The sequence below is a fragment of the Adiantum capillus-veneris genome, chromosome 10, assembly GCF_014529385.1.
Source record: "Adiantum capillus-veneris isolate H3 chromosome 10, ASM1452938v2, whole genome shotgun sequence".
NCBI classification, from domain to species: Eukaryota; Viridiplantae; Streptophyta; class Polypodiopsida; order Polypodiales; family Pteridaceae; genus Adiantum; species Adiantum capillus-veneris.
In genome coordinates, this window is record NC_140940.1 from 1,962,076 (window position 1) to 1,972,793 (window position 10,718).

At 43.7% G+C, this 10,718-nt stretch overlaps 1 pseudogene across 1 annotated transcript; it reads left to right on the top strand.

The window, feature by feature from the left end:
- Positions 1-1,678: 1,678 nt before the first annotated feature.
- On the top strand, positions 1,679-7,551 carry LOC147448367 (kinesin-like protein KIN-14Q; annotated as a pseudogene). Its single transcript, XR_015189337.1, has 18 exons — positions 1,679-2,181; positions 2,590-2,747; positions 2,835-2,975; positions 3,071-3,338; positions 3,428-3,534; positions 3,625-3,699; positions 3,776-3,847; positions 3,927-4,019; positions 4,225-4,306; positions 4,382-4,477; positions 4,602-4,781; positions 4,864-4,970; positions 5,051-5,481; positions 5,557-5,810; positions 5,896-6,059; positions 6,145-6,336; positions 6,432-7,006; positions 7,092-7,551. The product of XR_015189337.1 is annotated as a kinesin-like protein KIN-14Q (transcript).
- Positions 7,552-10,718: the final 3,167 nt, after the last annotated feature.

Here is a 10,718-nt window from a genome sequence, read left to right on the forward strand (position 1 = left end):
ATATACATATATGCTTCTCATATTTATCATACAAAACGTGAAATGTACACAAGAGGGCTCTTTATATAGAGCTTATTGTAGCATGTAGGTAGATTTCTTTCTTTATTCCTCATGTGATTAAAAGGCCAAATAGCATGTGGGCTAGGCCTAATAGCATATGACTATTTTGTCTCATGTGGTATAGGAAAAGAGGCATGTTAATAGCATATGACTATTTTGTCTCATGTGGGTATAAGAAAAGAGGCATGTGTGAGGCTTAGTAGGTTCCATATAAAAATGTGATTATGCACTTTATGGTGCATGCTTGGCTTTTTAGGGAGTGTTCACGCTACGAGTGTAAGCTAAGGCTTACCCCAACACTCACATCACCCCCGCTTGTCTGCAATGCCTCATTACCAATAGCTTGGCAATCCTGCAAACCAGCCCCTCTCTGTAAGATTTTGCATGCAGGGCGCTCACATGCCCCCCTCTTACATGGCGAGCCTCCGGACTAAGTAACACGGGATATTGAAGGAAGTGTGCATAGTGGGATCGACGGGAGGGAAGTGAGACATGAAACTAAAAAACACACTCAGCCGTTAGATGTGTCTGAGTTTACTTTTCAGGTCCGAATTTACTTTTCAATATTTTTGTTTAGCTTATTTTCCTCATTTGGACAATTAAAATGCACACGTGAGTGTGGATAGGGCATGAGCCTTTCCTCGGGAGCCGCTCGAGTTCAAATTCTAGATCCGTGCGTTTGTCGTTAACTTTTTGATTGTCGTTCGTTGCCCTCGAGATTCGCCCCCTTCCATTGATCCCTCAAGTTGGGGTCATTTAAGATTCCATGCAACTTAGTCATGTGGCATGGCTAGGCACACCCTCCTATTATGCCCCCGCCAAATCAAATCCAAATTGCCCCCCCCCCCCCCCCCCCCCCAGATTCTGCCCAGTCAGCCCCACCACCCCATAAACAGGTGCCACATTAGCAAGCCTATCCGAGTTTACTAATCCTGTGTGAGTTTACATTTTATGATGATGTGGAGCACCAAGATTCCCTCTCTCTTCACGTCCCGCTTCCTTGCCCTTGATCCCATGACTTGGCATTCCCTCAAGGACCCATGTAACGTGCTAGAAAAAAACTGGGGTCTAGTGTATTTTAACCGGCTAAAATCCTAAAATCCCGGTTAGATTTTGAGCTTACCTTGAAGAAAACTGGGAAACTTTCACAAAGTTTTAGTGTAATTACTGGCAAAAGCTTCAAATTTTGACTTGAAAACGGGGAGAATTTCAAGTTTGCCCTTATTTTCAGACTAGGCGGCGAAAGAAAAAAGCAAAGGGGCGTTCTTCCTCCATGGCAAATTTAATTGGTTGAAGTTCAGGCACTCTTCCTCCAGGCCTTCCATTTCCCCCCCCCCCCCCCCCCCCCCCCCCCCCCGCCCACCCCCCCCCCCAACCGTCCCCTCGGAAGAGTTGATGGCCTCTCTCAACCCCCTTCATTTTTTCACTTTTCCTCCTCCACACTGGTCACACTAGGCGGCGGCACATTTAGGAAAGTAAATTTCTTCCGCCGGTTCAGTCTGAACCCAGCCTTTGATTAGGAAAAATGTATTTTTCTAGCCCTGAGGCCCGCCGTGTTATTTAGTCGTGAGTCTTTGCAGTATTGGGGGACATTGCCAATTGCAATGTGTAGATTTAGGACTGGAGCTCGAATTTCAAAAAGGGATCGCCTGTGACCGTTTGGAGAAATGACGTGGACAGTTGAGAAGCTCTTTGCTTCCGCGCGGTGCTTCGCTCTCATTCCAGCTCAAAGAACGGTCTCTCTCTCTCTCTCTCTCTCTCTCTCTCTCTCTCACACACACACACACACACACACACACACACACACAGCGGCTCTCCAAGTTCCAATCCAGCGAGAGCTTCATCGATCTTCTTCGTAGATTCAGCTCGGTAAAATGCTTCAAGAATGCAGGCTCAGCGAACCCATCAATACAAACCTCAATGTGCCCACAGCTTCCGTAAATACTCCGAAGCCCCAGACCCCTGTTGGAGGAACCCCCCAGTATAATCGCGCCTTGAAGAGCCATGGAACAGCTTGCAGGGAGCTCGAAGCGTCATCCGAGGCATGCAGGGACGAACTTCAAACCCCAGGTGGTCGTGTGAGTGACACCCACTTGGCTTCTCGGAAGGCAACTGAAGCAGGTATGAGCTACCTTGATCGCTGGCTGGAATGATGCACTTTTTAGTTGCTGTCATTGACATGCTACATATTTCAATACCTTTATACCTAAAATTCAGGCTGGTGCACCAGATTGATAATGGTCTATCCATTTGTTAGCAGAAGAATTAGAGTTGTATAATTGAATGCAGTCCTATGAGGCAAAAAATTATCCAGCTCAAATGTTGTTAATGAAGAGCTGGGCTGAAGTATGGACAATTGATGCGTACATGATTTAGTCCAGAGAAAGTCGGTCGTTCACTATTTTTTCAACATGCAGTACATGCTCGTGTGTGTGTTCATGTATGTGCATGTGCGCCAATCATGTGTGTTTTTATATTGGTCTTTTCCTTCAATGCATTGCTTACTTCTACATTATCTACATGTTACAGCTGAGAGAAGATATCAAGCTGCTTCATGGTTACAACACATGGTTGGCCCCCTGGATCTCTCCATGGAACCCTCAGAAGAAGATCTTAGATCGTGTTTACAAAATGGCCTCGTACTATGCAACCTTATAAACAAGGTTAATCCAGGAGCAGTACCCAAGGTACATGATCGGACACTGCAAATTTTGTTGAAATCTGTAGCCACTGAAGTGAATGTTCCTTAAACAGTGAATTAATATGTTCTTCAGATTGTGGACCACTCTGTTCTTTCTGCTCCCCCAGAGGGAGTGGCACTCTCAGCCTTTCAATATTTTGAAAATGTGCGTAATTTCCTCGTAGCTGTGGACGATTTGAAGTTGCCATCATTTGACGCTTCAGATCTAGAAAAGGTCATTGCTTGAAACCATTTCTGCAGATTTTGGCTTCAAATCTTAGAAGCTTACCAGGGTTCTTAGTATTTTACCACATCTACTACTAAATGCAGGGAGGGTTGCAGACGGGTGGATCATCCAAGATCGTGGATTGCCTTCTGTCAATCAAAGCTTATTATGAGTGGCAACAGGCTGGAGGACAAGGATGTTGGAAGCTCGGGGCAACCTTCAAAACTCCTGGCTCCTCAAAGACACCCATGTTGAGGACCCGTCTTGCTTGTTCTTGGCTTGGATCTGGCAGAACATCTGATGCATTTGCTCTTTCTACATCTAAGAACAAGGATTTTATGGAGGAATTGGAAAATGGATGTTCCAATTCTGGTAGGTTAGCATAATCTTTCTTTCCTTTTTGGAGTGAGTTATGTTTCCAGTATAAGCACTTGGATTTAAGTACACAAATTCCTTTCTAGATTCTGGCGTCGCATGGGTACAGCATGTGTGCAAAAAGTTTGTGGAGACATTCATGGAAAGGAGCGACAACTCTGATCAAACATCAATGCTTGAAGCACCGGATGCAGTAAGCTATAGCAAATTCTTGGAATTACAATACTCAACAGTTTACCCTACTCCCTTATATCAGCTAAGAGACCTTCACTATGTCATACAGGATATGCCCCGGGAGGCCCTTCTGAACATGGTGTTGGCGGTGTTGCATGACAAGAACCCAGAAGAAGTAGCGATGGTAAGTGCATGAACCTTGTTCATACTATCATTGTGTGTTGCTGAAATTTAATCTGTAGATCTGGTCCCGTTTGCAGCTGGTTGAGTGCATGTTGAAGAAGGTGATAGAAGAATATCAGCAACAGACCCTGCAGGGCCCAATGGGACAGGTAGTATGTTTTGTCATGCCCATATTGTCACTTCAGAATCTTATAGAAAAAGTGCATCATTAGAAGCATGTCAATGCAGAACTTGTCACATGGTCCTCAAGAGATCGGTGAGGCCAAATGCTCAGATCAACAATATGGCCACAAGGTGGAGCAACAAAACAAGGAACTGAAGGTACCAAGTCGCTTGGGGTGTTCACTCTATGTAAAACTACTATATCACGTGCGTTCAAGGAATATTATAGAAATCCCTTGTCTGTAAATTTTTCATGATTATGACACACCCTTTTTCTATTCAATCTGTAATTTTACATATATGGTAAATGATCCCATCCCATCCCCCCCCGAGAAGGGCATATTGATCGTGTGGAGTTATACAGGAAGTGAAGAGTGTATTGGAAACTACCAGAGTTCAGTTTCAATCTTTCAAGTCCACTTGGGAGAAAGAAATGGAAGCCTTAGGTATGGTTCAACTGATTAAAGACGTGAATACAAATTTAACAGGACATCTCTAACTTTCTTGATTCATTCGGTCAGGTCTGAAGCTGCATGAACTCAATCGAGCAGCTGCCGAATACCACAAAGTTGCAGCTGAAAATAGGGAGCTGTATAATCAAGTACAAGATCTGAAAGGTTGAAACTCTGTGTGGTTAATGGTAACAAATGAATCCATGTTGTCATAAAGTGGCCTGAAACTTGATTTCACCTTACTTGTGTTTCCAAAATTACAGCTCGCTAACCCTCACCTTGTTTCCAGGAAACATCAGGGTGTACTGTAGAGTAAGACCTTTCCTACCCAATCAGAGTAACACAAAAACCATAGTGGACTTGGTTGGCGGCAAGGGGTCTATCATGATTGCCAATCCAACAAAACAAGGAAAAGAACACCGCAAATCATTTGCTTTCAATAAAGTGTTCGGACCCTCTGCAACTCAGGGTGAGAATTTGTATCTTCTGAAGAGAGTATTTGTTTCTCTGGGCAGCCATATGATGAAAGCTCATATCTTGTTTCTTTCCAGAGGAGGTCTTTTTAGACACTCAACCATTAATCAGATCTGTATTGGACGGCTTCAATGTGTGCATTTTTGCATATGGTCAGACTGGTTCAGGAAAAACATACACAATGGTATTAAGTGTTCATATGTATGGATATGTCTGAAGCATCCATGGGATATTCTGTAATTGCCTTGAATTAATCTGCTCCAGACTGGACCCAATAACCCATCACCTGTGGACTGGGGTGTCAACTTTCGCGCTTTGCATGATCTGTTCAAAATTTCGCAGCATCGACAAGACTTGATCAAGTATGAAGTGGCAGTGCAAATGATGGAGATATACAATGAGCAAGTTCGGGATCTTCTTTGCACAGATGGAATCGTTAAAAAATATCCTTTGATTTCGCAGATGGCCACATCGTGTCCATGCACTTGTCTGTTAGGAACAGCATGCGAGTTTCCTTAACTTTATAACACATTAGAAATTCGAAATAATTCCCAGCAGAATGGGCTTAATGTTCCTGATGCCAACTTGCTGCCTGTCAACTCCATTGAAGATGTTCTGGATCTGATGAACCTAGGCCAGAAAAATCGGGCTGTTGGATCCACAGCTATGAACGAAAGGAGTAGCCGATCTCACAGGTGTGCTTGTGCCTCCATATTTACTTTCTACTGATGGTAATCAGCAATGCGTCTCTGAGGCATGAAGTTTTGCAGTGTGTTGACTGTTCATGTCAAGGGCATGGAACTCGCATCAAGGGACATACTACGTGGATCCCTTCACTTGGTGGACCTTGCTGGGAGTGAAAGGGTCGACAAGTCTGAAGTTACAGGAGACAGACTCAAAGAAGCCCAGCATATAAACAAATCCTTGTCCGCATTAGGTGATGTGATAGCGGCACTTGCTCAGAAGTCTCCGCACATTCCATACAGAAACAGCAAGCTAACTCAGCTTCTACAAGACTCTTTAGGTACATTACATGTAGTGCTCCTTGGGATACTGATGTCTTAGTATGTGGATGTTCTGAAAGCTGTGCGCTAAATGTGCCATTCCAGGTGGACAAGCAAAGACCCTTATGTTTGTCCATGTGAGTCCTGATGAGGATTCACATGGGGAAACCATCAGCACGCTGAAGTTTGCTGAAAGAGTGGCAACAGTAGAGCTTGGTGCAGCTCAATCTAACAAAGAAAGTGGTGAAGTCAAGGATCTTAGGGATCAGGTTGAAAACTGTCTTGATTATTTGCCGCCAGTCCCCCTAAGCATTTTCATGCAGCTTGTGTATTAAAGTCTGCTCTTGGTTTCAGGTAACCTTTTTAAGGGACACCTTGTCCAGGAAAGAGGAGGAGCTGGAACAATGCCAGAAGGAGCTTCAAACGAAAAACACTGAACATTTGCAAGAGAGGCGAAGAGTGAAGCCGGGTATATCTCCGATTCATACTGGAATACCTGGACATGGAAATCTAAGGTCACCTTTGGAGGAAGTCAGAAACATGGAGGTACAATCATAAGTGGCCATGTCCCTTGTTTCTTTTCACTAATCATGAAGGGGCTATTTCCCTTGTTTCTCATCGTAGAGTTGTTTAACTGGCAGAATCGACACATGATGCAAAAGTCCACACCAACGCATTTCAAGACTAACTCTGCACACCAAGATTCTCCATTCGCCTTGTCTAGGCTCGAAGAGGACCGTCTCAAACGAAGAGCATACCAAAATGCATCTTCCCCAACCGTTCATCCTGACATGACGTCTCTTGGTGGCTTACAACAGGCTGGTGGTAACAACAGTAGTGCAAAGAAGGCAAGAGCTTCACATGAAGAAGCTCGAGCCTCCCCTATGCCAAACAATAGATATGACGGCATAGAGAGTAGCATCCTGGATGATCATGGTGGCAATCCTTCACCACTCATCTTGCATGATGTAGCCAATACAAACTCGTTGGCTACAGCTGTAAGAAACTATCAGCCGGTCTTATTCGCTCTTGAAACAGCTGACAGCGAGGATAGATCTTCTGGACATGTGCGTGGGGAAGAAGACATGGAAGAGCAGAATGCAAGTGATAGTCGCTCAGAGGCTGAATCAAGACGTAGAGCTGTACCCCAACTAAATTCTGACGTCCGGGCATCCCAAGCGAGCTTTGGCAAAAGAAGACAAGACTCAGATAAAAGGTTCTGCTGCATTTAATATGATATGTCTGCTGATTTTTTTGTGCTTTCAGCCCTGCTGAATTCTTGACCTTGCTTGTCTGTATAGGCATGGAGGACAGCATCAAGTAGGGCATGTTGCAAAGAGGCCGATCGTGGGGACAGGTGCAGAAATGGGTTCCTTGACAGCAGACGGCACAAAGAAGACAGGAAGATTTATTCCACAGTCCTTCAAAGCTCTCAAGGCAATCAAAAAGGGCATGTGAAAACAGTACACAAGCAACAGAAAGCCAAGGGCCTTCAAATTCAACATATCCTGGCTATGGGGCTGAACGAAAGATTACCTTTAACTGCCTGTAATAGAGCGTTGGATTGAAAAATGCCAACCAGCAAGCAATAAGGCATTGCACGATCCTCTTCTCTGGTTCGTGGTGGAGACAGTCACGGGAGAATTATTGTAAGCTCGTTCTCCCTGGCGTCGTCCACCTTATTCTTTGCTCCTGGTCTGCAGACCAACCAATCATCACGTGACCATTTTGATTGAGAGGGAGAGAACCATTTTGATTGATTTGGGGGGGGGGGGGGGGGGGGGGGGGGGGGGGGGGGGGGAGGAGAGAGAGAGAGAGATATTTATTGAAAGTTAGCTGCGAAGATGTAAATTTTATTCTCGGCGGATGAATTTGTGATGCAAGAAACAAGCATTCTTTTTTTTTTTTTTTGCAAAACTCACAATTGTGAGTAGATAGTATTAAGAACATAAAAAATATACACCAACCTCGAGCTCACACCGAGACTTGAGGGTCAAAGGATTACAAGTTTTCTGCTTGACAAAGAAACCACAACTACTCCTCATCTTCACATGTATTGGTCTAAACTAGTCCTTTGAGGCTTGTTTGCCTCCGATCCTGTGGATCGTCACTCTGCTCTCTTGTATGATTTCACAAAAGCTTGCCACAGCCAGATCCCCCTCAAACAAGACTAACACAACCCATCAATTTTCTCTAATATTCCATGTGATGGAAGGCTCCCAGTGAAGGCTCCACCTCTTTTAATAAACTCGAAACCAAACTCGGGGCCACATCAATTTGCTTCAAGCGGCATTGAACAAATGCAAGGAGGTATTTCAGGCCTTCAAGTAAGCAGGGTCGCATACTACTAGTTCTCATTCACACAACAGATTTTCACATTGTAATAACAATCCCAAGAGACCTCACAAATCTATGTGATGAGGAGGATTGGATGCGTGAAGAGGTGATAGAGGCAATTGACCTCTTCAATCTTGACATGGACACACCATTCGAGGAAGACTATAGTCACAAAAATAGACATTGCAAATTATGCACACCACTTTGGAGGAGAAGACTTATTGCGCACCACAAGTAGATGGGAAGACCTTATGCAAGAAGCTTGGCTATAAGGAAGCCTCTACCCTTAACAAAGCTTGAAAAGCTAGCAAGGACCCAACCAAGAAGAGGGCAATTCTCCTACAATTTAAGAGTGAGACAAAGAGTACCTTCCTTGATGACCTTACACAAATACAGAAGAGTAGGCATGCTCATGTAAGCCACAAATCCTACATGCAAGACAATCAACATGGGACTCATGGTCTATGAGACACCTGACTTGGAGATACACACAGTTGTATGGAACTTCAATGGATCCCTACAGATGCACCTAGGAAAACTTGAGGAGAGCAAAAATGGGGAGTAGATGGGAAGACGAAGAAGCTTGGTTGTAAGGAAGGGGAAGCCTCTACCCTTAACAAAGCTTGGAAAGCTAGCAAGGACCCAACCAAGAAGAGTAAATTAGTATGGCCGGCCGCCGAATCTCCCTGTTTATTGTGCGTAGAGGACTTTTGGACTATAGCCTTCAGCTCGCAGCTCTCGACACGTGTAAAGGGCACTCTCACTGTCTTTATAGAATACATATACATATAGATGGACAGGAGGACCTTCCACGCCATAAGTAGACCTTATGCAAAGAAGCTTGGTTGTAAGGAAGGGGAGCCTCTACCCTTAACAAAGCTTGGAAAGCTAGCAAGGACCCAACCAAGAAGAGGGCAATTCTCCTACAATTTAAGAGTAAATAGAGAGGACCTTCCTTGATGACCTTAGATAGATGTAGAAGAGTATGCATGCTCATGTATGCTACAAGTCCTATATGAATGACAATCAACATGGGACTCATGGTCTATGAGACACCCGACTTAGATATACACTTAGGAATACGGAACTCTAGTAGATCCCTATAGACGCAGCTAAGGCAGCTTGACGAGGGCAAAGATATCATACACATGGAAATATGGAACTCCAATAGATCCTTTTGGATACAAGGGCGACTTGACGAGGGGAATGTTATCATACGAATCACTAAGACACAAGAGAGCCAAGACTAGGGCCTACTGAGGGTAAAGGGATTTGCGCGGGGTGTGAGCTCGCTGATTGCCAAGCCTCACTATCTTATTGTAGAGACTGTCAGAAACACGTACATAAGCAAGAGGTTGTCAGGCTCTTGAAAAACACACTCAATCCCAAAGCTACATTCTTGCATGTCAAATAGCAAAAGCTAACTATGACATCCGGAAGCAAATCTTGTCGATTCTCTAAGTAAACAAAGTCCAATCGAAACCAAACTTGTAGGACAGTTGGCTAATCACTAAAGACATATACCTATGGCCTCAAACCCTTTTTTGACCACTTGTCAAAATATTATCTACAAAGCAAATTTGACCTAACTGTTTTTGGCCCCGAATGCATCCTAGAGCTTAGCAATGATGCCCCAACACTCCTCCTATACACAAAATGCACTTTTGTTATGTAAATCTTGAGCTATGAGCAGATATAGAAGGAGGTTAGCCGCAACAAAAGCACAATTTTTACCACAAGAAACTTACAATGTCGCGAAGAGCTTTCACGCAATGAACCAATCGAGCGCTCCAAATGCACAATACACAAGGGAGTTGTGAGCTTGAGAAAGAAGGAGAGTACACAATGCTTATGTTGTACCCTTATTATCCAAAAAAACTTACAAAATTGTCTTTTAAACCTTAACTATAAGGTTTCATGTCAAAAATAGGCAATCTTATAGCTCTTTTACAACCTAGGACTTCGCTAATACAATTTGGAAGCATTTATCCTTGCTCGCTCCAACTCATAATCGCATAATCATTTACATGCCACCCTAGAGCTTAGCATTGGTGCCCAACACCCATCCTATGCATAAAATGTAGTCCCGTTATGTAAATCTTGAGTTATGAGCAGATTTAGAAGGAGGTTACCCGCAAAAAAAACATAGTCTTACCGCAATAAACTTACAATGTTGTGAAGAGCTTTCACCTACGAACACAATAAAGCAGAAGACACCCAAACGGACAATCTATGAGGAAATTATGACCTTGAGAAACAAGAAGGAGAGTACACGGTGTTCTGCAAAAACTTCATACGCTTATTGTCCAAAAAAATTACAAAATCCTTACAAAAATTGGCTTTAAGACCCTAGCCATAAGATTTTAGGTCAAAAATGGGCAATATTCTTACTCATTTACGGCCTAGGAGTTCCCTAATACAATATGAAGCATTGAGCCTTGCTCAATCCAACTCATAATCAGATAGTATGAGTTGCTAACATGTTTAGTCTGGGAATCAGTAAATTACAAAAGCATGAAGTGAGAGATGTCCAAATTGCTCAAAAAAATAAGAGAGACTCATTTGTTAGCAGTGCGGCTAACATTTCCCCC